Source organism: Stomoxys calcitrans, chromosome 3, assembly GCF_963082655.1.
Source record: "Stomoxys calcitrans chromosome 3, idStoCalc2.1, whole genome shotgun sequence".
NCBI lineage: Eukaryota > Metazoa > Arthropoda > Insecta > Diptera > Muscidae > Stomoxys > Stomoxys calcitrans.
In genome coordinates, this window is record NC_081554.1 from 93,061,220 (window position 1) to 93,088,348 (window position 27,129).

The 27,129-nt window shown below is 38.2% G+C and overlaps 1 protein-coding gene across 3 annotated transcripts in view; it reads left to right on the forward strand.

Moving 5' to 3' along the window:
- The window catches only part of LOC106084088 (P protein), a 251,127-nt gene that overhangs the window by 36,127 nt on the left and 187,871 nt on the right, over window positions 1-27,129 (forward strand). Inside the window, exon 1 of one of the 3 annotated variants that reach the window (XM_059364415.1) lies at window positions 19,841-20,027. The exons of 1 other annotated variant lie outside the window; for it this stretch is intronic. The gene's annotated coding sequence lies outside the window, so the exon portion shown is untranslated. Of the gene's footprint in view, window positions 1-19,840; window positions 20,028-27,129 lie in introns of those variants that run through there. One more of the 3 variants, XM_013247554.2, reaches the window with a different exon arrangement.

Genomic DNA, 27,129 nt, shown 5'->3' on the forward strand with positions numbered 1-27,129 from the left:
TACTGATCTCCTTTTTACTTCCTTTCAGCAATAGCCTCGTCTTCTCAAGATCTGGATCCCCCATAGAATTTTCGCCGTCCTACCGACCGTTTCGTTGTTCCACAATGTTGCATGCGCATTCGTCACCCACTCCCTTAACACGGACTGCGTCAACCCGAAAGGCTTCGGGTTAACTAAGTTTATTGACGGCAGTCCTCTGGTCTTCACCGCAAAATCGTCTGCCCTTTCATTCCCCTTTACTCCGTTTTGGCCCGGCACCCAAACGATGCGAACTTTTGTCATCCTCAAAGAAGGCGTTAATTTCCTGTTCGTGACCTTACCTTCCTGGTTGTTATTGCCCTTATGGCAAATTTGCTGTCAATAAAGATGTTTAGACTCGACGTCCTCGCGTTAGCATCACACCACTTCACACATTCCGTGATCGCCCGGATCACCGCCTGCAGGACTTTATTATGGTCAGGCAGTCTAAAACAGATCTCAGTCCCTGTGTTCTCAATGTAAACACCCAGGCCCACTGTGTCCTCTAGCTTTTATCCATCCGCGTAACATGATCTTTCAGATGACAATACTAGGTTCCTTCAATCCAAGACTGTGCTGAAGGCAGCAGTGCCTCGCACTCGACCTCAAGATTCATCTTAGGTATCCGATTGCAAACCTCTTCCCTTCTTTTCCTGTGCCGATGGCTGCAGTGCCTCGAACTTGGCTTCAAGGTTCATCTCAGGTATCCGATCGGAAACTTCTTCCCTTCCTTCCAGGTTTCCCATCGTCGCCTCGATTATACCGCGGTATTATGAGCTGCTCCCATCCTCAATCCATTCTCCCATCGTCATAAGTCTCATAGCCGCAGTGGCTGCCTCACACTTAATCTGTATGTCAATGGGTCGGATATTTAGAATAGTCTCCAGTGCCCTAGTGGGCGTGGTCTTCATCGCTCCGCCTATGCCACGACAATATGTTCTCTGAACCTGTTCTGTGGTCTTTATGTTGCACCTTTTCTCCATCGCAGTTCACCAAACTACTGAGGCGTATGTAAGTATTGGTCTAATCGCGCTCCTGTAGAGCCAGTGGACTATCCTCGTCTACATAGTGCCCAACATCTGTGAGCCTTCTCAGTTACCGCTCACGACTTTTCTTGGCGAATGCATGGCTTCAGCTTATACCTGTGTGCGTTGCTGACATCTTTTTGTTGGCGGCACATGCATCTGCAATGCTCTGAATGGTTTATGACGTTGCGCATTACTATTTCAAATTTGGTTCTATTAAGAACACAGGCTGTTTCCAATAACAGCATAAAAGGGTCACAGGTAAACATATAGAATGTCCCATAGACAGGGAAAATGTAAAAGGCGGATTTGGCATTTTAAATAAGAATTTGTATCAATAATAACAATGTAAAGGTTTCTAATGGCATTTTATTTAGGGTTTCTAACACGGATCTATTATCCTGAAGATTGCATGACAGACAAACAACATGTTTAAAAAGCACCATTGTTAGAGATAGGTTTGGAATTACTGAGAAGTTAATGGATTTAATCATCTCTGTTACAAAATCTGTCAACCTTAGTTTATTTTTGCCAATATTTATAGTTAAAACTTGTATTTCAACTAAGTTTATCAAATAATACTCAATTTTGGGAAATTCGTTAACTATTTTGAACGAATATTTATTCAATTTGAAGAATATAGGTTTGTAGCAAGCATTGAACTTAACATAACAACATGTTTATATTGGGTAAACACAAACTTTGTTTGCTATAGGATTATATAACTAGCTGAGAAAAAACTTGGTTAAGTAAAATGTCTTCCCAAAACCAGGTTTATAAACTATTTGCGACTCATTACAGATGAGTAAAACTTTTCCTTGTTTTAATAAAAATTTAACAAAATTATATTAAAATTAGCTAACTTATTTGGAGTAAGTATTTTACTTTATTTTATGCGCAACATTTTTCTGAGTGTGCTGTGTATGTGTCCCGCACTAGCAGTCAGCTGGAGTTCCACTTTAAGCTCTCATTCATTGACATCTTGTCTGATTTAGCAGATGTGAACATCCGCAAACTGGTGGTCTTTTTAAAGCGAATAGTTGAAACTAGAAGGCATTTTCCTTCTCCTGTCCCTGTGGTTTCATAATGAACGAAGACAGTTAAATGGGTCTGGCGACAGACCTAAACCCAAACCTAACCAAATCTCACCTACTTTAGAAAAGTTTTTCGAACACTCATTTAGACCACACCGTTATTATTTTCTTCAGTTTAATATGATTGTCTGTTCAATGTTATAGTTCGACAAAAAGCGTTTTCAGAATTAAGGTAACAAACTTATCTGCAATCTGTTACAATCAATTATCGGCCATTAAGATAAAAGTTTCGTATGAACTTTTTATTGGATTGCATAAATTTTATTCTAATTACCAATGGTTTGTTGTTTTACATTAAAATTCAATTGGAAACACAATATTTCCGTTTTTTTACTTATTTATTTATTTTAGTTTCTTGCTGTTGATCGATAAGTGCTTTATCCGGTTCACTTGTGAGAAATGAGATTGGTGACTTGAGATTCTATAAAAACTCAAGCAAAATAAACAATCAATCCACTTTTGTTTATGAAAAAGTTAATACTCATTTCATGGTATATGAATGGAGAGAAATTAGTGGGAAGGAAATCAAAACAAATTAAAATTATTTAAATATTCTCGTACTATAGAAGCTTTGCTCACCTTAGACATTAGACAAGAGATTTCCAAAGTGAATATTTCCCACCTTGACATTGGAAATTTTCGTTGTGGGTCTCCCAATGGTGTTTTATTGCCATGTTTTGTAAATATATGTTTATATACTCTAAGCTAAATAAACATTTCTATACCCTCCACCATAAGATGGGGGTTTACTAATTTCGTCATTCTGTTTGTAACACCTCCAAATATGCGTGTAAGACCCCATAAAGTATATATATTCTTGATCGTCATGTCATTTTAAGTCGATCCAGCCATGTCCGTCCGTCTGTCTGTCGAAAGCATCCTAACTTTCGAAGGAGTTAAGCTAGCCGCTTGAAATTTTGCACAAATACTTTTTATTAGTGTATGTCGGTTGGTATAGTAAATGGGCGAAATCGGTCCATGTTTTGATATAGCTGCCATATAAACCGATCTTGGGTCTTGGCTTTTTGAGCCTCTAGAGAGCGCAATTCTTATCCGATTTTATTGAAATTTTGCACGTAGTGTTTTGGTATCACTTCCAACAAGTGCGCTAAGTATGGTTTACATCGGTCCATGTTTTGATATAGCTGCCATATGAACCGATCTTGGGTCTTGACTTCCTCTTGAGCCTTTAGAGGGCACAATTCACATCCGATGTGACTGAAATTTTGCACGTGGTGTTTTGGTATCATTTCCAACAACTGTGCTAAGTACTTTTCAAATCGGTTCATGTCTTGATATAGCTGCCTTGACTTCTTGAGCCTCTAGAGGGCGAAATTCTCATCCGATTTGACTGAAATTTTGCACATGGTGTTTTAGTATCATTTCCAACAACTGTGCTAAGTATGTTTCAAATCGGTTCATGTTTTGATATAGCTGCCATATAAATCGATCTTGGGTCTTGACTTATTGAGCCTCTAGTGGGCGTAATTCTCGTCCGATTTAACAAAAATTTTGCACGTAGTGTTTTGGCACTTCCAACATTTACGCTAAGTATGGTTTAAATCGGTTCATGTTTTGATATAGCCGCCATATAAACCGATCTTGGATCTTGACTTCCTCTTGAGCCTCTATAGGGCGCAATTCTCATCCGATTTGACTGAAATTTTGCACGTGGTGTTTTGGTATCACTTCAAACAGCTGCACTAAGTATGGTTTAAATCGGTCCATGTTTTGATATAGTTGCTATGTAAACCGATCTTGGGTCTTGACTTCTTGAGCCTCTAGAGGGCGCAATTCTCATCCGATTTAACTGAATTTTTGTATGAGGTGTTTTGTTATGACTTCCAATAACTGTGCTAAGTATGGCGTAAATTGATATAGAACCTGATATAGCTGCCATATAAACCGATCTGGGATCTTGACTTCTTGAACCTCTAGAGGGCGCAATTTTTATCCGATTTGGCTGAAATTGTGTACAACGGCTTCTCTCATGACCTTCAATATACGTGTTTAATATAGTCTGAATCGATCAATAGCTTGATACAGCTCTCATATAAACCGATCTCCAGATTTTGCTTCTTGAGGCCCTACAAGGCGCAATACTTATCCGTATGAACTGAAATATTGCACAATGACTTCTACAATGTTCACCATTCGTTTATGGTCCGAATCGGACTATAACTTGATATAGCTCCAATAGCATAACAGTTCTTATGCAATATTCTATGTTTGTCTATAAGGAGATACCGCGCATAGAACTTGACAAATGCGATCAATGGTGGAGGGTATATAAGATTCGGCCCGGCCGAACTTAGCACGTTTTTACTTGTTAAATTATGGTCTGTGTCGAAGCTATTATAAGTTCGTACTTTGGTTGGTATCGTCTAGAATTAAGTTGAGAAACCTATCTATCTATCGATATACGCATCAATTTGTATTATTAAGTCGAAGTGTTTAAATTTTTGAAATAATATAGCCATTTGCTTAACATTGAGAAGAAGTACTTATTATGAATAGTTTTGATATCAAAAGCGATGTTTCTTCATTGTGGCACTATAAAGTCGGTTCCATCCACCTTTTATTTCTACTTTATTTTGTTTAATACGTTTTTTTCGTATTTTAGCATACTAAAATGTTGATTCGTTCATGAAGATCATTGTAAATAAGTTGGTGTCACGGCAAATTCTTATTTACTTATCATTAATTTTTGAATTAATGATCCATATGAAAATGCAAATGACCAAAGGAATGGAGATGTCTTGCACAATACCCTGGTAGAAAACGTGCGCCGCTTAAAACATTGCACAATGGGAGAGTTTGGACATAATTTGTTTTTCACTCTTCTACTTTACTTAAATTTATATAATATTCGATATAATTTCTTGTTTATATGAAAGCAAAAACTAGACTCTTTGCGTCTTTTTAAAACCTTGAATCGAAAGATCGGTCTATATGGCAGCTATATCCAAATCTGAACCGATCTGGGCCAAATTGAAGAAGCATGTGGAAGTGCCTAACACAACCCACTATCCCAAATTTCGGCAACATCGGACAATAGGCCTTTTATGGGCCCAAGACTTTAAATCCAGATATCGGTCTATGTGTCAGCTATATCCAAATCTGGACCGATTGGGGCCAAATTGTAGAAGGATGTCGAGTGGCGTAGCACAACTCACTGTCTCAAATTTCAGCAAAATCGGACAAAAAATGTGGCTTGTAAGGGCCTAAGGCTTTAAATCAGCGGATCAGTCAATAAAGCGGCTATATCTAGATATAGCCGATATAAGCTTAACCTGCCTATGGACCAAAGAAGAATCTGTGCAAAGTTTCAGCACAATATCTCTATTTTTAAAGACTTTAGCGTGATTTCAACAGACAGACGGGCAGACGGATGGACATGGCTAGATCGTCTTAGATATGTACGCTGATTAGGAATATATATACTTTATAGGGTCGAAAATGCACATTTCGATGTGTTGCAAACGGAATGACAAAATGAATATACCCCCATCCTTCGGTGGTGGGTATAATAATAGATTATTTTTTTTCACCTTTTTTATTATTAAAAATTATTGAGATACATGAAGTTTTATTTTTTAACTGATTCAATTAAAAAAATAATTTAAATTTTCGATTAATTTTTTAATTGATAAATGCAATTTTATTTTTTATGGAACCATTTTTAGATGTAGTGTAAAATATTTGTATTATTAATAAAACATTTTTTGGATTATATTGTTTAATTAAATTTGTTTAATTAGACTGATTTAATTGATTCAATTAAAATAATTTTTTTAATTATATTTTTCATTGCTTTTATTAATGGAAAGTTTTTTTCGAATTCAATTAAAAAAATTACAGAATAAATTTTGTTTACATACCCTTTCATTTCAATTAAATTTTTAATTGAAAAATGTTTCTGCGAAGCTATTCAAATTAACTTTTAAATGAATTTAAAAAGTTAATGTAATAAATTAACTTTTTGATTATCATTCATTTTTATTTTCAATTAGATTTTTAATTGAAAAAATTGTTTTTTCTATGCCTTTTAACAAAAAAATAATGATTTTAAAACGTCATAATTTTGATATATTTCCAACTATCTTCAGTATTAGGTTTTGCTTTAGTATGTATAAGGTTTTTATAATTTTTAAGCGCTCTAGCTGAGATTCAAACAAGAATACTTGACTATCCCTGGGGTTTCTTTCTGTTGGTTCAAGAGTTTCCTAGAGTTTGGGAGCAATATTTATTTTTTTAAAGAAATTTCGGACCGTTTCCTTGATATAACTGCAATATAAACCCATAATTTGGGTTGACTTCTTGAGAGTGTCAGTTTGTTCCCTAAATAATATCCAAATACAAATTATGGTCAATATTGGACTTTTACAAAAAGCCTTCTAGTTATATATTAAAAATAATTTGGACCAACAAATATTATCCATGTAGGATAGTTTGCATCTAATATTCATTATTAATAACATAGTATTCATATTCAATATTAATATATTTTTTTTATATATTTTCAGGTAAGTGTTCTAATATGCACTCGAATTAATAATTTGAAAGTAAAGGTAAGTTGAAAACACAAACGGGAAATGAAAAAATCAATCCTATTACGAAAGAAATCTCAATTTTTTAACATTCCCAACGGGTTTTAAAGTATTCCATTGCACTTTAAGGTATCTCAATAGCCGAAATATTATGTCAAGGTGATAAGGGGCTATAAAAACGCTCCCATGTTTTTGGAAAGGAGACGAGCCTATGTAAAACTCTTTTTATACCCTCCACTTTAGAATGCGGGCTTACAAACTTAGTCATAGCGTTTGATCCATCTTGAAATATTGCATGGGCCGAAACATAAACCTAAAATTCGTGTTCCAGGAGTATTACAAAAATTTTAATATAATATTTGAATATTTTCCATTACATTTTTAATTGGTCCAAATAAAAAATCAATTGGATATTTTGAAAAGTTCAATAATTTTTTTAATTGGATCAATTACAAAATTCATTGAAAATTTGAAAAAATTCAATCATTTTTTTAATTGGATCAACTAAGATCAATTTTTAAGATCAATAATGGGCCTCCTTTTTATAGCTGAGTTCGGACGGAGTGTCGCAGTGCGGCATATCTTTGAGGTAAAGTTTTTACATGGCTGCCACACCATGTTTTTTCAAATGACATAGTTCCTCACGAATGTCGCCAGTATTAGGGGGGGATAACCAGCACTGAAAAATTTTTCAGATGTTCGCGCCTGAATGCGAACAATTGCGTTCGGCGTCATAGGCGGACATGCTAACCTGTGCACTACAGTGGCCTTCACGAACATAGTACCAGCGTGTAATTATGAATGGATATTTAAATAGGTTATTCTATGTGAATACATAGTCGAATGTGAATACATCATCTGTATCTGAAGTTTGAGTCCGGTGGCCATCGTGGCGCAGAGGTTAGCTTGTCCATCTGTGACGCCGTAAGCCTGGGTTCGAATCCTGGCGAGAACATGCGAAAAAACATTTTCTGCGGTGGTTATCTCTAGGCAGTGCAGTGACAAGAGACCCAATACAGCCTAATGAACAGGGAGCCGACGATCATCTACTCCCAAGAAGCTCATTTACTGGAGGGCCAATGGGTGAGGTCATCCAGATAAACAACCACCGGAGCGATACGGCTAACATGCAAGGCCAAGGACAACCAGAAACATTGTTTCCGGGATACTAATAGGATGCGATGCGAACTCTCACCATATTTCGTGGGGTAGTAGCAAGGCGGGCCAAGCCCTTTCAGAATTCTTGAATACTAACGACCTTATAACACTTATTATTGGTAACACCGCTACCTTTGTTAATAGGATTAGGGAGGAGGTATTAGATGTCAAGATATGTTCAGAAAATCTTATCGATGAGGTTCAAGATTGGAGCGTCTTCATGGAGTACTCTTCTCGAACATCGCTATATAAGGTTTAGAATGTACGGCCCTTGCCGAAGTCGATAAGCTTCCGAAATAAGGTGAAAACCAACTGGACAAAATCTGAAAGGCTACTCAGAAGGAAGACTTGAGCAAGATACTTTAGATTGTCCCAACATTGACGACAATGACAACAGGATTACGGATTATGTCAACAGGATTACGTCTGCAATAGTGGGGTCTTTTGAAGATAGTTGTCCTGGATGGTCGGGGAAATCCACAAATCGTGATGGAAATCTGCAGACTTTATAATAGAACTCGTCGTAAAAAAGCGTCAGCTTATTAAGATGTGCATAACACACAACATAAAGAATAGATCAAGATTATCAGAGTGGTAAGACGTTCCCCATTTTTAGCGAACCGACCCATAGCGTTACTGACACCGCCGAGATGAAAAAAAGTCTTTCAAAAACCCATGTTTAAACTGAATAGTTAGTAGACTTCATGGGAGTGATAGCGGAGACAACGGAGGACATGTTGAGGCTTTTGATGGAAACGCATTTTCCACAGGATACGACGGGACTCACGGAGACGCCGGAATCTTGAAATAATGAGGTAGATCGAAGGCTTATTATAACAAAATTTATAGTAAATGAAGCCTTGAGTAGTTTCCAACCATTTAAGTCCACCGGTTGTGATGGCATATTTCCGTCGATGCTACAGAATGAGGAGCGCCAACTGGTCGCTATATTCCCAGCGTTCCTAGGAATTGCATTTATTCCGAAAGCCTGACTGGAGGCAGGCCAAGCATGGTCAAGTATTGTAGTACCAAAGGCCAACAGACCTATAAGTCGTTTTACTCAAAGTACTTTTCTCTCAAACCCACAGAACGTTAATACCGTCATGAAGAGTAGGACGTCAAGCGAACTGCTCAAATACAACCGCATGCCTAGTTCAAACAAGGGAAGTTCGTTGGAAACGGCCGTTCCCGAGATTGTGCATAAAATAGAATAATCCTTCTATGCCAAGACGCAAACATTGGTGGTGCATTGCATTGACATCGAGGACGCTTCTAACAATGTAAAGGACGACACACTGATCCAATCGTTAGACCAGTACCGGGAGACTGGGTAAGGAAAAGGTTGACAAATTGTTGGTCCCATGACACAAAGATATGGGACAAAGTGGCACAGGGCCACATAGGAGTATTTTATCGTCACTCCTATGGGTGACCATCATTGATAACCTATTGCGGAAGTTGACTGAGGAGGGATTTGAGCCTGTCTGTTTTTCAAACAATGTTATAATACTTCTACGGGATAGCAATTCGAATCAGCTATACCGAAAGTGTCTTGGAAATGGCATTCGTCTGGGCTAGACCTTCGGTTCTCAATGCTAACCCAGGGAAGCCTGAAATCTACCTGTTCAGAAGGAAGACGAAGGAGGGTGAATTTGACCCATAACGATTTCACAGATGTTGGACACTTTCTAGACGGACCGTAGGCTCGAAATAGGTCCTGAATCCGAGAATAGTCCACTGGCTCTACAGGAGGTGCGTGATTAGACCAATACTTATTTACGCCTCAGTATTTTGGTGGACTGCTATGGAGAAAAAGTGCAACATAGCAATAATATAATAGGTTCAGAGAACACGTTGTCCTGGCATAGGCGGGGCGATGAGAAATACGCCCACTAGGGCACCGGCGACTATTAGGCATCAGACCCTGAGACGATACTGGAGGTCGAGTTCGAGGCACTACTACCAACTATTATCATTTGGAAATTTTTGGTACACGGACTATGATTCAAGGTTAGAAGACAGAGTGTGTCGGGGAGTCCTCTTTGAAACCTCAGGGACTGTAATCTGTTGCCGACTGCCTCAACATAATAGGGTCCTGAAGGCGATATTCGGACGATCGCGGAATGCATGAGGTAGTGTGGTGTTAACTTGAGGACATCGAATGTAAATATCTTTACGGACAGTACATTGTGAGACGAACAGTCTTTGAGTATAAGAAGAATATTAACTCTTTCTCTGGTTAATTCGAATATTCTCGGGTGATGCAATCCGAGTTTAGGGCGAGAGCCTAGAACTACGAAAATACTATGTGGAGGTTCAGATCCTTAAAAGATGAGACTATAACTGAAAGAAAGTAAAAAGGCGATAGCTTTCGGTATCAAAACGGGATATATAGGACTACGAGGTCATTTATGCAAAATATATTCAGCAAGTAATAGCGTGTGTAGTGTATATGGGCCTGGATTTTGCGGCCAACAGTCACCTGCGTTTATGTGGGGACACAGTACCAGGCATGAACCGACTTAGTAGCATGGTATGGAGAACAATCAATGATGTTGCAGCAGCACGGAATTCCTGAATTTTTAGTAATTAGAGCGCACAACAAGCCGATTACTGGCTTGTGTATGTCCATTGTGGCACTGGTCGCATTAATATACGCACCCTATTTACAACCTAACCTAACATATCTCTCCTAATGATGGCGACATTTGTGATGTACTGTGCCATTTGAGAAAATGGTATGGCAGCTGCTGCTGCTTACTGTTCGGACTCGGCTATAAAAAAGAGGTCCCTTATCATTGAACTAAAAAATTCAATTGGTAAGTTTGCCCCCTGTTCCTTAATTTTTGTGGGAAAATTGGAGTTTTGAATTTTGAGTCTAGAAAAGAGACGAAAATATTATTCCAAATACTTGACAAATACGATTCATGCTTCATGGAGTTCACATCAATATACAACGTTTAGACTTTTTGTTAACGATATTTTTTGGGAGTTCACTGTTATTACCTCTGCAGAATGCAGAATAAATGAAACGGAATTCAGCGTCTGTGAATGAAGTTTTGAATCTACATACATGCAGTTAAAAAATCTCTGGCTGCAATAAAAAAGTTTAAAACCAGTTGCAGATCTCGCAAAACCAGCCGGCAGTTTGTTAACGACAGAGATTTCTTTTGCCGTTTTGGTGTTATTGCGCCAAGTTAACGTGGCCAACTAAACAATTTGCTCTACAACAATTTTTATTGGCCATTCAATTGAAGCTCTTTTTCTATGTGGCATTCTTTGCCGCTTTTCTTCAACGCCTCGAACATACCATACTGAGAGATATTTGTAAACAACTTAAAACGCACACCTAGACCTCCTTCTGTCTCCCGCCAAGCAAAAATTCCAACTGGAAAAGGTTTTCTTTTTACTGGAAGCGTTTTGGTGTGTATTCTGGAAAAACAAGAAAACTGGAGAAAATAAATGCGCTATTGCAACCAACAGCAAACAAAGAGAAGAAACAGAGATACATACTCACAAAGAAAAAATGACACAGGCGACAAACGCACATTGGGGGACATTTCTAAAGAGTAAACTTTCAAATGTTCGAGTCCACCACCATGGGTCATGTTTAGGAAGTGATTTTAAGGACACCATTTCAAGAAGAAGAAATCAAATAACGAACTAAATATGTCGGAACATAAACATATATATAAATATCATAAACATAAATATCATAAACAGAAATCAGTTTACTTGGGATTATGTATGTGCCGAATTGTAGCGTGAATGAACGAAAATCGTTCAAAAAAAAAATAAATTTGTTGATTTTCTACTTCGAGACAAAGCCTACTGAAATCGGAAGTTTACCGATGCATTTCTTAGAAATCGATTCAAATACCAATGTAGAAAATTTTTTGAAACTTTGGATATCCACCACCACGGATATACTACAATACCTATTTTGTGGAAATGAGATGAAGCTAGTAAGAGCGTGCTAAGTTCGGCCGGGACGAATCTTATATACCCTCCACCATGGATCGCAGTTGTCGAGTATCTCTTTTAAGGCAAACAGGGGAGAAAAGAAAAGAATTGCTATAATATTGGAGCTATATCAAGTTATGGTCCAATTCGGACCATAATTGATTTGGTTGTTGGAGACCATAGTAGAAGTCATTGTGTAAAATTTCATCCAATTCGAGTAAGAATTGCGCCTTAAAGTTGCTCAAGAAGTAAAATAGAGAGATCGGTTTATTCGGTTTATCCGATTCGGACAATATTTAACACGCATGTTGAAGGTCATTGGAGAAGCCGTTGTAGAAAATGTCAGTCAAATCGGATAAGAATTACGCCCTCTGGAGGTTCTAGAAGTCAAGATTCCAGACTGGTTTAAATGGAGCTATATCAGGTTATGGATCGATTTGAACCATATTTAGCACAGTTATTAAAAGTCATAACAAAACACGTCATGAAAAATTTCAGCCAAATCGGATAAAAATTGCGCCCTCTAGTGGCTCAAGAAGTCAAGATTCAAGATCGGTTTATGTGGCAGCTATATCAGGATATGGACCGATTTTTGGAAGTCATACCAAAACACTCTGTGCAAAATTTCAGCCAAATTGGATAGAACTTGCGCCCTCTAGACGCTCATGAAGTCAATACACCAGTTGGATTATATGACAGCTATATCAAGTTATGAACCGATTTCAACCATACTCAGTTGTTGAAAGTCACAATAAAACACCTCATGCAAAATTTCCGCCAAATCGGATAAGAATTGTGCCCTCTAGTGGCTCAAGAAGTCAAGAACCAAGATCGGTTTATATGGCAGCTATATCAAAACATGGACCGATATAGCCCGTTTACAATCCCAACGGACCTACGTGTGTGCTTTCGATAGACCGACGGAAGGACGGACTTGAAATCACAGAAATCGTATTGTTTGGACCCAAAAAATTATTTGGCAAGATTGGGTTTATACACATATAGATATTAAATATTGTCTTGAAAAACTAATTGCTAAAAATTGTTTGGCATCGGATAACAAATACGCTCTAGGCCCATGAAAATTTCTCATATATCAACGAGTGCTGTCCAATTCAATTTTAAGCTCTATGATAAGTGGCTTGCTTTTTAAAGCAGAGTCCGAGCGGAGTGCCGCTGTGCGACACCTCTTTGGAGAGAAGTTTTTACATGGAGCTATATCAGGTTTTGTACCGATTCTATTCCATAGAAAACATCATAGTACAAAATTTCAGCCAAATCGGATAAAAATTGCGCTCGTTAAGACTCTAGAAGGAGATCGGTTTATATGGAAGCTATATCAAAACATAGACCGATATGGCCCATTTACAATCCCTACCCTACCTATCCAAGAAGAAGTTTTTGTGCAAAAGTTTCTGTTCAAGCGGCTAGCTTTACTCTGTCGATAGTAGTACGAGTATAGCTTGATTTGTACAGACTGACAGAAAGGTGGATAGACAGGTCTGACAAGGCTAGATCGGCTTAAAATGTCATGACGATTAAGAATACATACATTATATGGGGTCCTAGACCAATGATTAAGTTAGTATACCCCTTTCCTACGGCGGCGAGTATAGTATAGGATCAGTATAATTTATTTCTATTTTATGGCAACTATACCTAAATATGGACTGATTTAGACTACATTGGGAAGATATGTCAAAGTTCGTATTTAACTTTAGTAGCAATCGGGAAATAAATTCGGTTTTTATGTATCACAAACTCTTAATAGGGAGATCAACTTTTTATAGGCCCAATACCTTAAATTGGAAGATCTATCTACATGGCAGCAATAACGTATAGGATTCGAACTGAACCATACTAGGCCGAGATATTTGGGAGTCTAAAACAACTACCTGCTCCAAATTTTAGTGAAATTGAGCAATAAATTCGCATTTTATGGGTCCTTAACTCTCAAACGGAAGATCAGTCTATATCGAATTTTGGTCCGATCTGTAAAATATTTGACAAGTATGTGTTGGGATCTATTGAAACTCTATCTTTTCAAAATTGGTCTATTGGGGGGCTTTATTGCAATCTAGTGCATTATGACACATTCTAAAAATGTATCTGCATATCGTAAAAAAATTATCTGAACAAAACTTTTAGATCAATATCTTCATTTTTATACCCTATACCACTATCTTGGCACAGGGTGGTAAAGCTTTGGGCATTTGTTTGAAGAAAGAGAGCTAAACCCATTCATAAGTATACCGATCGACTCATTTTTCATCCAATCATGCTCAAATTTGGCACTGTGTTTTTTTGGCATTGATACGAAGCCTGTTGTAATTCGAAGAAATCGGTTCGGATTTGGATATTCGTTCGATTTGGACTAATATTTAATAATGTTGTCACTTTTAAACTGATTCACCAGAAATGTGGCATGAACGATTTTGTTATGCCTTCCAACATTGCTGTTAAATATATAAGTGTAAATCGGGCGATACGTATATATGGGAGCTATATGCGCATCTGAACCGATTCTGTTAAAATTGAGGAGAGATGAAAAGATATTTAATTAAACAATTGTTACCAAATTCCATGGGGATCGAAAGTACATATATATGGAACCTATATCTGAATCTGAACCAATTTGGATGAAATTTAACATAGGTTTTCAAATGAGTTTAAGACCCAGCATATCAAATTGGTTAAAATTTGGGGTAACTACGACTATTTAAGTAAAAATCGAGCGATATCTATGAGAGTTATATCTAAATCTGCAACTATTTTCACCAATATTCATAGTATTTGTCCCTTATCTAAAAAAGTGATATGTTTCGTGATGATTAGCCCTATAAGTGAAAATCGCGCGGTACATATATATGGAACCTATATCTAAATCTGAACCAATTTGGATAAAATTTAACAAAGGTTTTAAAATGGATTTAAGGCCACGCCATACCAAATCGTTTAAAATTTGGGGTAACTACGACTATTTATTGTAAGTAAAAATTGGGTGATATCTATGAGAGTTATATCTAAATCTGCAACGATTTTCACCAAAATTCATAGAATTTGCCTCTAGCCTAAAAAACGTGATGTTTCGTGATGATTAGATAACAAATACGGTCTGTACCTTGATTACAAAACACGAACAGATAGACAGGCGGAATCGCGGCTAGACGGACATGACTAGATCTAACTAAGAAGTAATTTTGAGTCGATCGGTATGCTATAAACTGCCAATGTTGTAGCTCGAGGTCTAACATGTGCTTAATTAACATAAAGTGCCTTAGAAATGTTTCCTCTCTGATCAAATTGAATTCCAAAACGTAAAATCCTTCAATTGATCGCAAAAAATGCACTTCTTCTAATTTTGGAAGCCGGCACGTGTTATCGTTAACCGGTCGCCACAATATTTCGTATTTCGCTTATTAGGATCAAAAGAAAAACAAAATGGAGAGTATGCGTTAAAAAAAACAATTTTTGTGTTTTGGGACACTCTAATGTATATGCATCACCTGATTTTCACCATTAGAGCCTTTGTCAGCGAATTTTGTAACAAATTTTCTCAAAACTTTGCGTGTGTACCAATTTGGTCGAAATAGGTCAGGCAGGACTTGGCACGAAGGGTGCTTTTATGACTCTTCAGATCTTTGGTGAATTTCATATCAATCTGTTCAGTTATATTTCTGTCCCATATATATGTATCTCCCGATTTTCCTCTGTGGGGCCTATGCAAAAGCATTTATCAACCGAACTTCTCAAAACTAAGCACAGCGATTTCCTCCATGTACGGAATTTGGTCGAGATTCTTTGTGTCGACATTGCTGACTTACCAAATTTTGTGTAGGGTACAAAAGCTCAGCTATACCGACTCATGTAAAGGGATTTCAACCGGTAGATGGACGGACCGTCATCACTAGGTTTGGTTCAAGTGGCAGTCTGCCATCAGACTCACTTAGAAGTTTTGGTCCATTGTGATACCACAGGAATAAGAGAAGGAAGATGCCTACAAGTTCCTACCGTTCAACCATCCAGATCGCTGTCAAAAGCCCAACAACTAGCAAATGTTTACATCCGCTAAATAAGACAAGTTCTCAAAGAAACAAGAACTTAAAGCGGAACTCCTCCTGACTGCCAGTGCGGGACACACACTATAGTCTATAGTCTCTTCTTCCTCGACAGCTTCTGCAAAATGTTTTCCGATCAGACAGTGACATGTCATGAAGGACACAAAGACTAAGACGTCTGTTCTAGCCAGCGACAGCAAAGCGGTAGACCTCTTCCAGTCTAGATTAGGCCATATAATTTTATATGACCGTCTGTCGTTCGTTGCCCTTCGGGCATGATCTTGAAGACCTATCTTACATACCGCAGAAGGGCATATCCTAGTGCCTAGATTCGCAAGCTCGTCTGCTCTACAATTCCCTGGAAAATAACAGGAAACAGGACTACAGTGATTAAGAGTCTTACAACGTTCAAAAATGTATGAACTCTGTGTATACGGAATGGGAAATTTGACGGCTTTCAAACGGAATGAAAAAATGAATATACCCCCATCCTTCTGTAATGGATATAAATATAGGAGAGTATAAGCTTGATAATACGAAGCTTCCTATATATAGCCAAGTCCAAAAAGGATGCCGCAGAGCAATACCTTTTGTAGGGAAATTTTATATGGCTGACACGCTATATTTGGTTATCAGGCTGGTTCCAACAAGTAAAACCAGCCTGATGATTGGAATGAGTCTATGATTGAGGAAGCTATACGGAATATTCACTTGTCATTGGCCCCTTGGAATTCATGTAAAGAGAATTGGTTACAATTTCTTCTACAGAAGTTTCGAGAAGTTTATTAACACCTCGAATCATCTACTGGATATAGTATAAATATTTGCTTCTGTCCGTCTATCCGATAGTAGTCACCGTATAACGCTATCAGCTTGAAATTTTGCATAACTACTTCTTATTGCTGTAGATCTTTGGGGATTTCAAATGGGCTATATCGAGTAAGATATATATATAAATATATGTTTAGTTGGAGGTCATCCGACTTGCAGCTTCGGTTACTTACCACTTCACTCGGTTCCCTTAGGTCCATTTTGATCGCCCTAGAAGAATGTAGAAGAGGAAGAGAAGATAGAGATACACCACACCACGGTGCAAAAGAATGGAAACGACATACTAAGTGCCCGGAGGGTATCCTGGCATGAAAAGAGGTGGTCACCCATTATCCCGTGTCTTCTCGCCGTATTGCGGGACAGTGACACAAAAGGTACTCGACCGTCTCCAATTTCTCCTCGATATCGCACACGCTGCAGGAGTCTGTCGCTTCCTGCGTCCAGCACGACGTCATAGACCTGATGTTGGAACAAGCAGTCATATTCTTATCAGCAGTGCAAAGTCATTCTTACTCAGTCCCAGTATAATCGACGCACAGTGGGATAGAATCGAATAAATTGGTTAAAAAATGCCATTTGAGAAGGGATAGAGATATATCTTTGAAATAAATCGCTTAGAGCTGAAGTGTTATTGAGATTATGTGCAAAATTTCAAGATCCTATGTGGTTCAAACGCCTCTGGGCAGAACCCTCCACAGAAAATTTGCTAAAACGCGCCGATTTTGAAATCACATTTTCCCAGAATTGAGTATTTTGGATATTTTTTTGTGAAAAATTAAGAAAAAAAAAAGAATTTTTGAAAACGGATCACAAATAAAGATTTTGCAGTCCAACAAATTTTTCAATGCCGATGTGACCAGCTTTAGAGCGAAATACTCGCCACAACGCCTTCTTAATCTTACAACCGACAACACCACCCATGCTTCATCGTAGAAGATATCCATCCGTAGCACGATGTAAGCCAATTAGCAATCCCTTCGTTCCCCACCTACCCTCCATAGCCTAGAACTCAGCAGAACCTAACATCCTATTTCACAGTTTGAAGAAGATCTAGGCATCTTCTAACCAATCTCGACCTATATGGTCAAATGACAGAACCTTCAACGGAGCCTGACTGCCCACGTATATCGTTACAGTATGATATACGTGGGCAGAGACCGTCTACAGTTCCGACAGAACTGCGAAGACCTCAGTCTAAAACGCGCTGTTTGTATGATTTCAAGGATTTCAATGGAGAGTTCTGGGGCGGTGCTCATATAGATATGTTCGTCCGATTTGCAGTAATAATGCAATAAAATGGTTATTTGTTAACCGCTGCCATATATACATATCGCCCGATTTTCACTTCCATGGTCACTGCAGTCGCATTTATTAATTAATTTTCCCAAAATTTTATACAGCGCTTTCCCCGATGACTACCACAATATCTAAGAAGTTTGCTCAAAATCGGTTCAGATTTAGATATAGCTCATATAGATATGTTCGTCCGATTTGCAGTAATAATGCAATAAAATGGTTATTTGTTAACCGAATCCCTTGAAATTTGGTACGAAGGATTTTCTCTTGTTTTCAATCAAACAGTGATCTGTAATGACGGCCACGATGAGTGAGACTTCTGTTCCCGCCAACGACTGAAAGCCGATAGACCTAATCTTGGAGTTTTCACAGACACCAATTTGTTACCTTCTATCATCCGTTGCCCTTTCGTCATCTGCCTGAGAGATCTGCGGCAATCGGAGATGGTTTTTCTGATCGGAAATACATTTTCTGGAGATTTAATGGTCAAACGTCATGACGCGTCATTCATACATTATTTTGTAGCCACACTTCTTTAATTTCAAGTATGTTATTTCCACTTTATAGAATACCCCAAAGCTCCCATGGCTATATAGACTTTAACCTTCTATATTTAAATCTAAGTACCTATTATTCCCAATCGTCTCAGATTATGTGAACTACAAATTCTGATATATCTGACACCATTATATAAAAACAAAGCTCCCCCAATCTCACGGCACAAGTTCCAGCAAGTCTAGTTATAATGTTCAGAGGTATTAGGTAGCATTAAATTCTGTGCATCAGATGTTGTCCTCCTCAAAGCGTTTGTGATACACAAACAAGTCATTATTTAGACGCATCTGAGCATTTAACAGTAGGTGGAGTTCATAAGTGACGTCCACCAGATCGCATCACCATATAGGGTTGAAGATATGATGTGTGCGGCATACAGTCAATGTCCTTGTAATTAAACCACTAGTTAGACCCTAATGCCATAGCCAATCGTTGAGATTTGAATTCAAATGGATCTTGATTCAAATGTATATTCCATTCCTTCTCTTCCGAGGAGAAAGCTGCGATTGTGGGTGCCTTGTTTCTCTTACTGAAATGAACAACTTTAATCTTAGATGTTGTAAAAGTATTTTAAATCCAGCGTTGAAAATAATTGGGCTGCTGCTTAAATCTTTACGAGTCCAAATCTTATCTTTTATATGCCATCCTTACTCTAAGACTTGTTAGTGTATTGCACTTCTTTAAACTGCGAACGCTATATCAAACTCCAAAAAAAATTTGGCTCTATGGATGTGGTAGTTGGTAAATGTTGTTTATGCGTATGCGGAGTTTTGTTTATACGCAATCTACATTTTGCGCTCTCCTGATAGTAGACGTAAGCCTTATATTGCGGGATTGGAAAACCTAAAAGAAGAAGACCTGCGAGGGAAGCAATGTCACATGTTGTATTGGAATAATAATGTTATCCAGAATATCCTCAGTCAAAAAAGAGCAACATATCTGTCCTTGTATCCGCCGTCACAGTAGGCAAGGTGATTGAGACACTTTGTAACAGCAGCAGCATACTCGCATATCTCAGAGCTTCAAGTTGTAGCACTAACGACAATAGAAGCTTTCATTGCGCAGCTTACCACACTCTACTCTACTCTCTGCCGTTGAGTTCTTTTTTGCAGTGTAAAGAGCAAATGTGGGTGTGTCTGTGTGTGTGTCTTTTTTTCAGTTTGTGCCTCGAGCTACTCGTTCGTACTCTCCTGTGTGAGTGTGTGCGCTCCAGTGATTGTGGGTTGTTGTTGGGTTGCTGTATGGGGAAAACTTTAAAACATTCGCCTGAGATTTATTTAGTTTGCAACTTTCATTGAAAACGGTAGTCTTGTTGGAATTCCTCGTCAGTCGACTTCTCGTGTGGATACACATTTGTCGCTTCTCTTCCTTGGAGGAGTACAAAGAAAAGTCGCATCAACGAAGTAAAAAAATTTAAAAAAAGAAGAAAAATAGAAAAAAAAACATCGCGTTTGTGTTACCCCAAGCGTGAGTTAAACGGTTTGTGTGTGGCATGGATTGTGTTAAACAAAAAAAGAAAAAAAAAACGAAACCCCAAAAAAGCTAATTTTAATGGAGTGCATACATATATCTATAGTCTCAAAAAAATTATGAAAGCATTTGCATGCGAAAATCATAATCGACAGCAAAGAAAAACGTCAAATTACTCAATACCCATGTCTGTGTTTAAGTTTTAAATGTGAATTTATGATAAAAAAAAACAGTTCTTTTTTGAAAACCTAATGGAAAAAAGTGAATGCAAATTTTTTAGCAGTTCTTAAGCAACAAGAAAAAAACAACAACAACTGCAAAACTTCGGTGTACTTAACAAACTCCTTGGAAACTCTATGGATTAATTGTATTTACCATCACCACCACCTTTTCAAATACACAAATAAAAATAATTGAATAAAGAGTGTTTTTTGTAGCAAATATTAATTTTAACGAAATATTCGCAGAGTAACATGATAAGTGAGATGTATACTAAAAACGTTGCAAGTAAATTTAAATTAATTTAATTTTAGTGTAAATTCCGTATAAGAATAGTGTGTGAATCACAATCGCAATTAAAAAGATTTTCCTTAGTTTAATTTAGTTTTTAAGACAATTAAGCAAGTTTTAATATTCTACAAGACTTGAAGGTATGTTACCGAGTGAAAAACATTCAGTTGGCTGTTTCAAAGCATTGTCCCAGTGAAAAGCATTCAGCTAGCTGGCTGTTGCAAAGTATTGTATTTGTGTGCAAATGTGACATCATGTTTGGAGATGACCCCTTGCACTTGATGTTTTCATCGATAGTTCGTTGTATCCCTTTCGCTTGAACCGGCATCGACTGCATTACAATGTCTTTTAAGCCGTATCATCTCTTCCATACTCACGAAGTTTCTCAGGCAAAATAATTGTTGCGCTGCCATAAGTGCAATGATTTTGTCCCTCTACCGAGGGAGATAAACTCACTGACTTGCTTTACTTGAGGCTATAGCTATCAACTTGCAATATGTGTCCAAGTGCACTGGTCGTCTTATGCGTTGATAACATTATCAGATTCTTTCTCAAAAATTTGAAATATTGAAGTTACATCTTTGGCCATTTGGCGATGTCGACATTATTGTAACGTTTTAACGAATGAAGCTATCCGCATGAAATGACAATTGTCACCCCAGATGGAAAGAAGGATCCATAATACAAATCAAGTTCCATATAAACTTCAAATCCAATGTTTTGGAAAGAACGCAAGCAAGCCGCAACTATTACCTGAAACTATGAAATTTTGCATGATGACATCTGTTAAGAGTCTTGAATACTAGCACAAGTATAGTCCAAATCGGTCTGTAAGCTGTTATAGCTCACATATAAACCGATCTCCCGATTTAACATCGTGAGCATCCAGATGGTGCAATTATTATCCGATTTGGCTGAAATTTTGACTCTAAAAATCTCCGCCAAGTATGGCTCATCGGTATATAACCTGATGTAGATCCCATATAAACCAATCTCTTGATTTGAAAGCGTTTACTTCAACTTACGACTTTATCCCTGAATTGTGTTTTCCGTTGTACTGATTTCCGGTGTTTATGTTAAGTTTTGGGTTTTAATGTGAGCCGTGTCCCTCACTAACAGACAGAAAACTATATTTTTTTGGAGACCTTAAGGGCCTTTTCTTGTTCAATAGAAAGAGCTCTTTCTTTGTTCCTTTAGTATTATTGTAGAATAAATTTTCAAAATGAGTCTAAATGTAAACTGCTTCATTACTTATCCTAACTCAAATTATTTGCCGAATCTTATATATAAAATTCAATTTGTGTTTGTTTGTTTGTTTGCTGTTTGTTCCTCCCCCTTATGCCAAAAACACAACCCAAAATCAAAAGTGGACCGATCGGGACATTATATGTATTAAATGAAAGGTTCACCAGAGTAGAATACGTATATGGTATTAAAATTTGAGTCTAAGTACCCATCGGGCCGCCCCAATCCCAAAACTCCCCGAAACAAACATTTTGGACGTTCATTTCAATATGGGGCTCAAATCTATTCCCGATTACGAATCTGGCATACAAAATCAGATCGAAGTATAATAGGGGGTCACGCCACCCCTCAAAAACGCCATAGACCCATTATGACTATAAGATATTTGGCTTAACCGATTTTCTTAAAATTTTCATAGATTGTGTGTGTTTGTCTGGAAGGAAACATTGACTATATAATTTTTACCTCACAAATGCCACCCATATCCGAAAGTGGTCCGATGGGCACAAATAAGTGTATCATATGAAAAGTATTGGAGACAAGAAAAGGAATATGTATTAAATTTGGGTCCAAGTACCCAGCGGGCCCACTCCAACCCAAAAACTTCTCTAAACAGATATATTCGAAGTTCATGTCAATATGGGACTTAAATGAAAAGTTTAAGGCAGTAGATTACAAATATGGCATAAAGCATTAGGTCCAAGTAATGGGAGGTCGCCCACCCCCAAATATCCCCAAATGAGCATACCCCCAAACGGGCATAACTGTCGCCAAAATTTTTTCTGATGTTTAAGCCGGGATTTGAACCCAGTCGATTGGTGTCATAGGCGGACATGCTAATTCTCTTTGGCTATGTGGCGGCTACGGACCCTGTGTTATTCTTGATACAATGTCCGTTGTTCCAGGCAGTGCGGATTACACCCTGTCTGAGCTGCTTTTTGATTTTTTTTGGAACTAATTATGATATCCCTGTTAATAGAAGTTACATAGACTTCTAAACTATACGACCAGATGAGCTTTGGAGTGTACTCTAAAAATTTAGAACTGGTCAATCGAAAAGGTTACCCGACCACTGCAGTGTGTATCAAACCGAGATCCTTGCAATTAAGGAAGTGGTGGAATGGCTAAGATATAATGTCATAACGAAGATTGGCATAAATATCTTCTCAGACAGCCTGGCAGCCATTAAATCCCTAGAGAACATATTTCTGAACACAAAAACCGGCCTCGACTGTCGCAGATCTCTCAACGAAACAGTTCAAAATCACCTGTTCTGGGTGCCGGGCCACAGAGAGACTAGGAACTACCCTATACATTCCAGGGATACTGGAATCTGTGGGTATGCCTCTAGCGACATGTAATTAAAATTTTCGGGACCAGGCCCGAAGGACAACGAATGATAGATGGTCACAAAGAGGGAGCTGTGAGCATTCCAAAACTATGAGGCCTAATCTAGGTTTAAGGAGGTTTACCGCTTTGCTGTCCCTGGCTAGATCATACGTCTCAATCACTTGGTCCGTCGTTACAGGTCACTGACTAATCGGAAAACATGTTGACAGACTGAAGGTTGACAGTAACGAATTTTGCAGAAGCTGTGAGGACATCGAAGAAGAAGAGACTACAGAACACCTTCTGTGTGTGTATTCCACACTGGCAGTTCGAAGGAGTTCCTCTTTAGGTTCTCATTTCTTTAATGACCTGTCTGATTTAGCGGATGTGAACATTCGCAAGTTGTTGGGCTTTTTAAAGCGATCTGGATAGTTCAACGTTAGGAACTAGGAGGTGTCTTCCTTCTTATATTCCTGTGGTATCACAATATATGAAAACGTCTAAGTGAGTCTGATGGCAGACTGCCACTTATACCTTAACCTAACCTAACCTCTGCGCCACAACGGCCTCCAGATATGCTCCTATCTAGTAATTCAGCTTTCAATATCTGATACAATATTAAGAAAATAGGCAAACAATCGCATAAAATGGATAAATATATTTGCGATCGAAAAATCGTATGTCCTTGGATGGAAATTGCTCTTTTTCATTGTTTAAAATAGCATATCTTCTTTTTGTCTGCCCTTTGAATCTATGACAGAAGAGCATGACAAATTCGATTCTATGATCGTTCGACCTTTTTGTTTAACAATAGGGCTAGCTGTTCTTCTATAAGAACTTCTTCGGAAATGTCGAAAAGGCTTCAAATCAGCAAACTAAGAAAAGTATGTTCCACATTACTGCTTTTAGACAGAGGCTACCTTTAGAATTTTCTAAAAAAATAGATTTCAAATGTTTCTGGTCTGTGATTCGGCCTTGGCGGCAAAGCTGCGTTAACTGTGCAGCCTTTTGAGGATTAACGAAGCATCACATAACTGAACAAATATTACAAAAGGCAATTTGTTTGTAACAATTAAAAGTTCTCCGCTTTTCAAACTTTTTAATAAACTGCATGGCGAAAACCTTTGTTGGCCTAATTTGAACATTCTTTCTGAGAAAACAAGAGACCCACACAGAGACAGGGTCAAAGATAAAAGGCAAATTAATTTATACTGAAATTTTCAAATAAGCCTTATTAACTTCTGGCAACATTTTTTTCTTAGCAGAACAAAAAAAAAAGAAAATTATAAATCCAGCAAATTTCTCCTTTAATATCCTTGTTTTGTGCTTATTACCTGGAGGTATTTCACTTCAGTGCAAAGAAAAACCAGAAAGCGCTCAATGTCAACCTTGCCTTGTCTCCTTCTCAGCCACTTGACAGCATTCGTTGGTGAAGAGCGAGAAAAACACACTTAAATGCTGTCATAAAAGAAATCATAATGAAAAAGTTCAAATTCTGCTTGCAGACAGACAGACAGACATCTGAAATGTATGGAAGATGGAATGGAAGGAAAAGAGCCGGTTTTTTTAGTTGGAAATGACGTTAATGACTGCGAGAAAGATAATGCCTTTCTTTCCCCTCAGCAGCCAGAGGTGTTTGCTTGCTTTCGACAACAACAGTCAGTCAGCAGATAGATTGTTGGGCTGCCCACAGCTAGTGAACTATGGCAACATTTTGCACTTTTGTTGAACGCGGTCATTAACACATTCTAGTTGTATAAACGATGCCTTGGCTAATTAACCAACATCCTTGAGGGGAGCATCTTCTGGTTTAACCTATGAAACTTAAGTTTTATTACCACACATCAGTTACAAGTGTCGACGATGACATTGGATAATGACAACAGAAGCGCTTTGTGTAGTGTCCCAGCAAAATTAACTTTAGCGGATGTACAATAGTTAACAAAGAACCTTGAACACTCTTTAGTTTACCATTGAATGCATAAAAATTGTCACCATAAATTTGAATTAAATCAAATCATTATACACACGAGAGAAGCGAACTCGTAGCGCAAGGAAAGTTTGCAGAAGGCTCTCCAAAGAGGCGAAAGATTACCACAGGACTAGAACAGCTATAATGCTGGGTAAAGGAAAAACTTTAAATCTCGCTTTGCTGTCGAAGATTCTCGCCTAGTACATACAGCAGGGCAATGCAGCCTTCGGAGAATAAGACGTTGCTACTGAAACTTCTTTGATAAAAAAAAAAAAAATGTCCGAGATTGTGAAAAAATTGTCATTGAGTCAAAAATTCTTTGGGAGAAGTTGCGTGGAAAATCGAAAATTGCCTTTGGTCAGTATAAAGCCGCGTCTGGCAGACTGATTCTATGGCTTAGAAGGAAAAATTGCGAATGTAACTTCAATTCATACCTATGTAGACCATAGTTCACGAAACCAAAAATTCATTTATTATTATTTAGGAAGTTCTACTTAACAATTTACAATATAGTCATAGAAGGCTCTATCGCTATCAAGAAGTTTATACAGGGTATATTCCTTTACGGAGGCTACCATAGCGCAGAGGTTAACATGTTCCCAATTGATGATGAAGACATGGGTTCGAATACTGGCGAGAACATCAGAAAAAAAAATTCAGCGTAGGTTATTCCCTCCTCATGATGGCGACTTGTGAGGTACTATGCCATGTAAAAACTTCTTCCCAAAGAGTTTCGCAATGCGGCACGCCGTTCGGACTCGGCTACAAAGCTTCCATATAGACCCATCTCTCGCTTTAAAGTCTTAGGCACATAAAAGACGCATGTATTAACCGACTTTGGCAAAGCAAATTGAGTAAAAAACTTTAAATACTTGGTGATTACTGATAAGATCGAACTATATCATAATAAATCTCCCCTATTTCCTGATCTCCCGATTTAAGATCTAATTAGGTGAGGTTAGGTTTAAGTGGCAGTCTGTCATCAGACTCACTTAGACGTTTTCGCCCATTGTGATACCACAGGCACAGAAGAAGGAAGATGCCTTCTAGTTTCCACCGTTAAACCATTCAGATTGCTTTAAAAAGCCCAATAACTTGCGAATGTTCACATCTGCTAAATCAGACGGGTTCTCACAGAAATGAGAACCTAAAGTGGAACTCCTTCTAACTGCTAGTGCGGGACACACACACAGAAGGTGTTCCTCACAGCTTCTGCAAAAGTCGTTGCTGACAACCATCAGTCTGTCAGCATGTTTTCCGATTAGACAGTGACCTGCCATGAAGGACACAATGACTGAGACGTCTGTTCTAGCCAGTGACAGCAAAGCGGTAGTCTAGTCTAGTCAAAGTCTAGATTAGGCCACATAGTTTTGGAATGCTTACAGCTCCCTCTTTGTGACCATCTATCATTCGTTGTCCTTCGGGCCTGGTCTTGAAAACTTAGCTTACATGTCGCTAAAGGCAAACCCACAGATTCCAGTATCCCTGGAATGTGTAGAGTAGTTCCTAGTCTCGCAATCTCGTCCGCTCTACAATTCACTGGGATATCTCTGTGGCCCGGAACCCAGAACAGGTGAATTTTTAAACGTTCAGCCATCTCGTTGAGAGATCTGCGACAGTCGAGGGCGGTTTTTGTGTTCAGAAATACGTTCTCTAGGGATTTAATGGTTGCCTGGCGGCTTGAGAAGGTATTTATGCCAATAGTCGTAGTGAAATTATATCTTAGCCATTCCACCACTTTCTTAATTGCAAGGATCTCTGCTTGATACACACTGCAGTGGTCGGGTAATCTTTTAGATATGGCCAGTTCTAGATCTTTATAGTACACCCCAAGCTCACCTGGTCGTTTAGTTTGCAACCATCCGTATAGAAGTCTATGTAACTTCTATTACCAGGGATATCATAGTTCCAATCAGTTCTATCAGGAATAGTGGTACAATACTTTTTATCAAAAAGCAGCTCAGGTAGGGTGTAATCCACACTGCCTGAAACATCGTATATTGTATCAGGGATAACACAGTGTCCGTAGCTGCCACATGCCTCCCTCAATCTCAC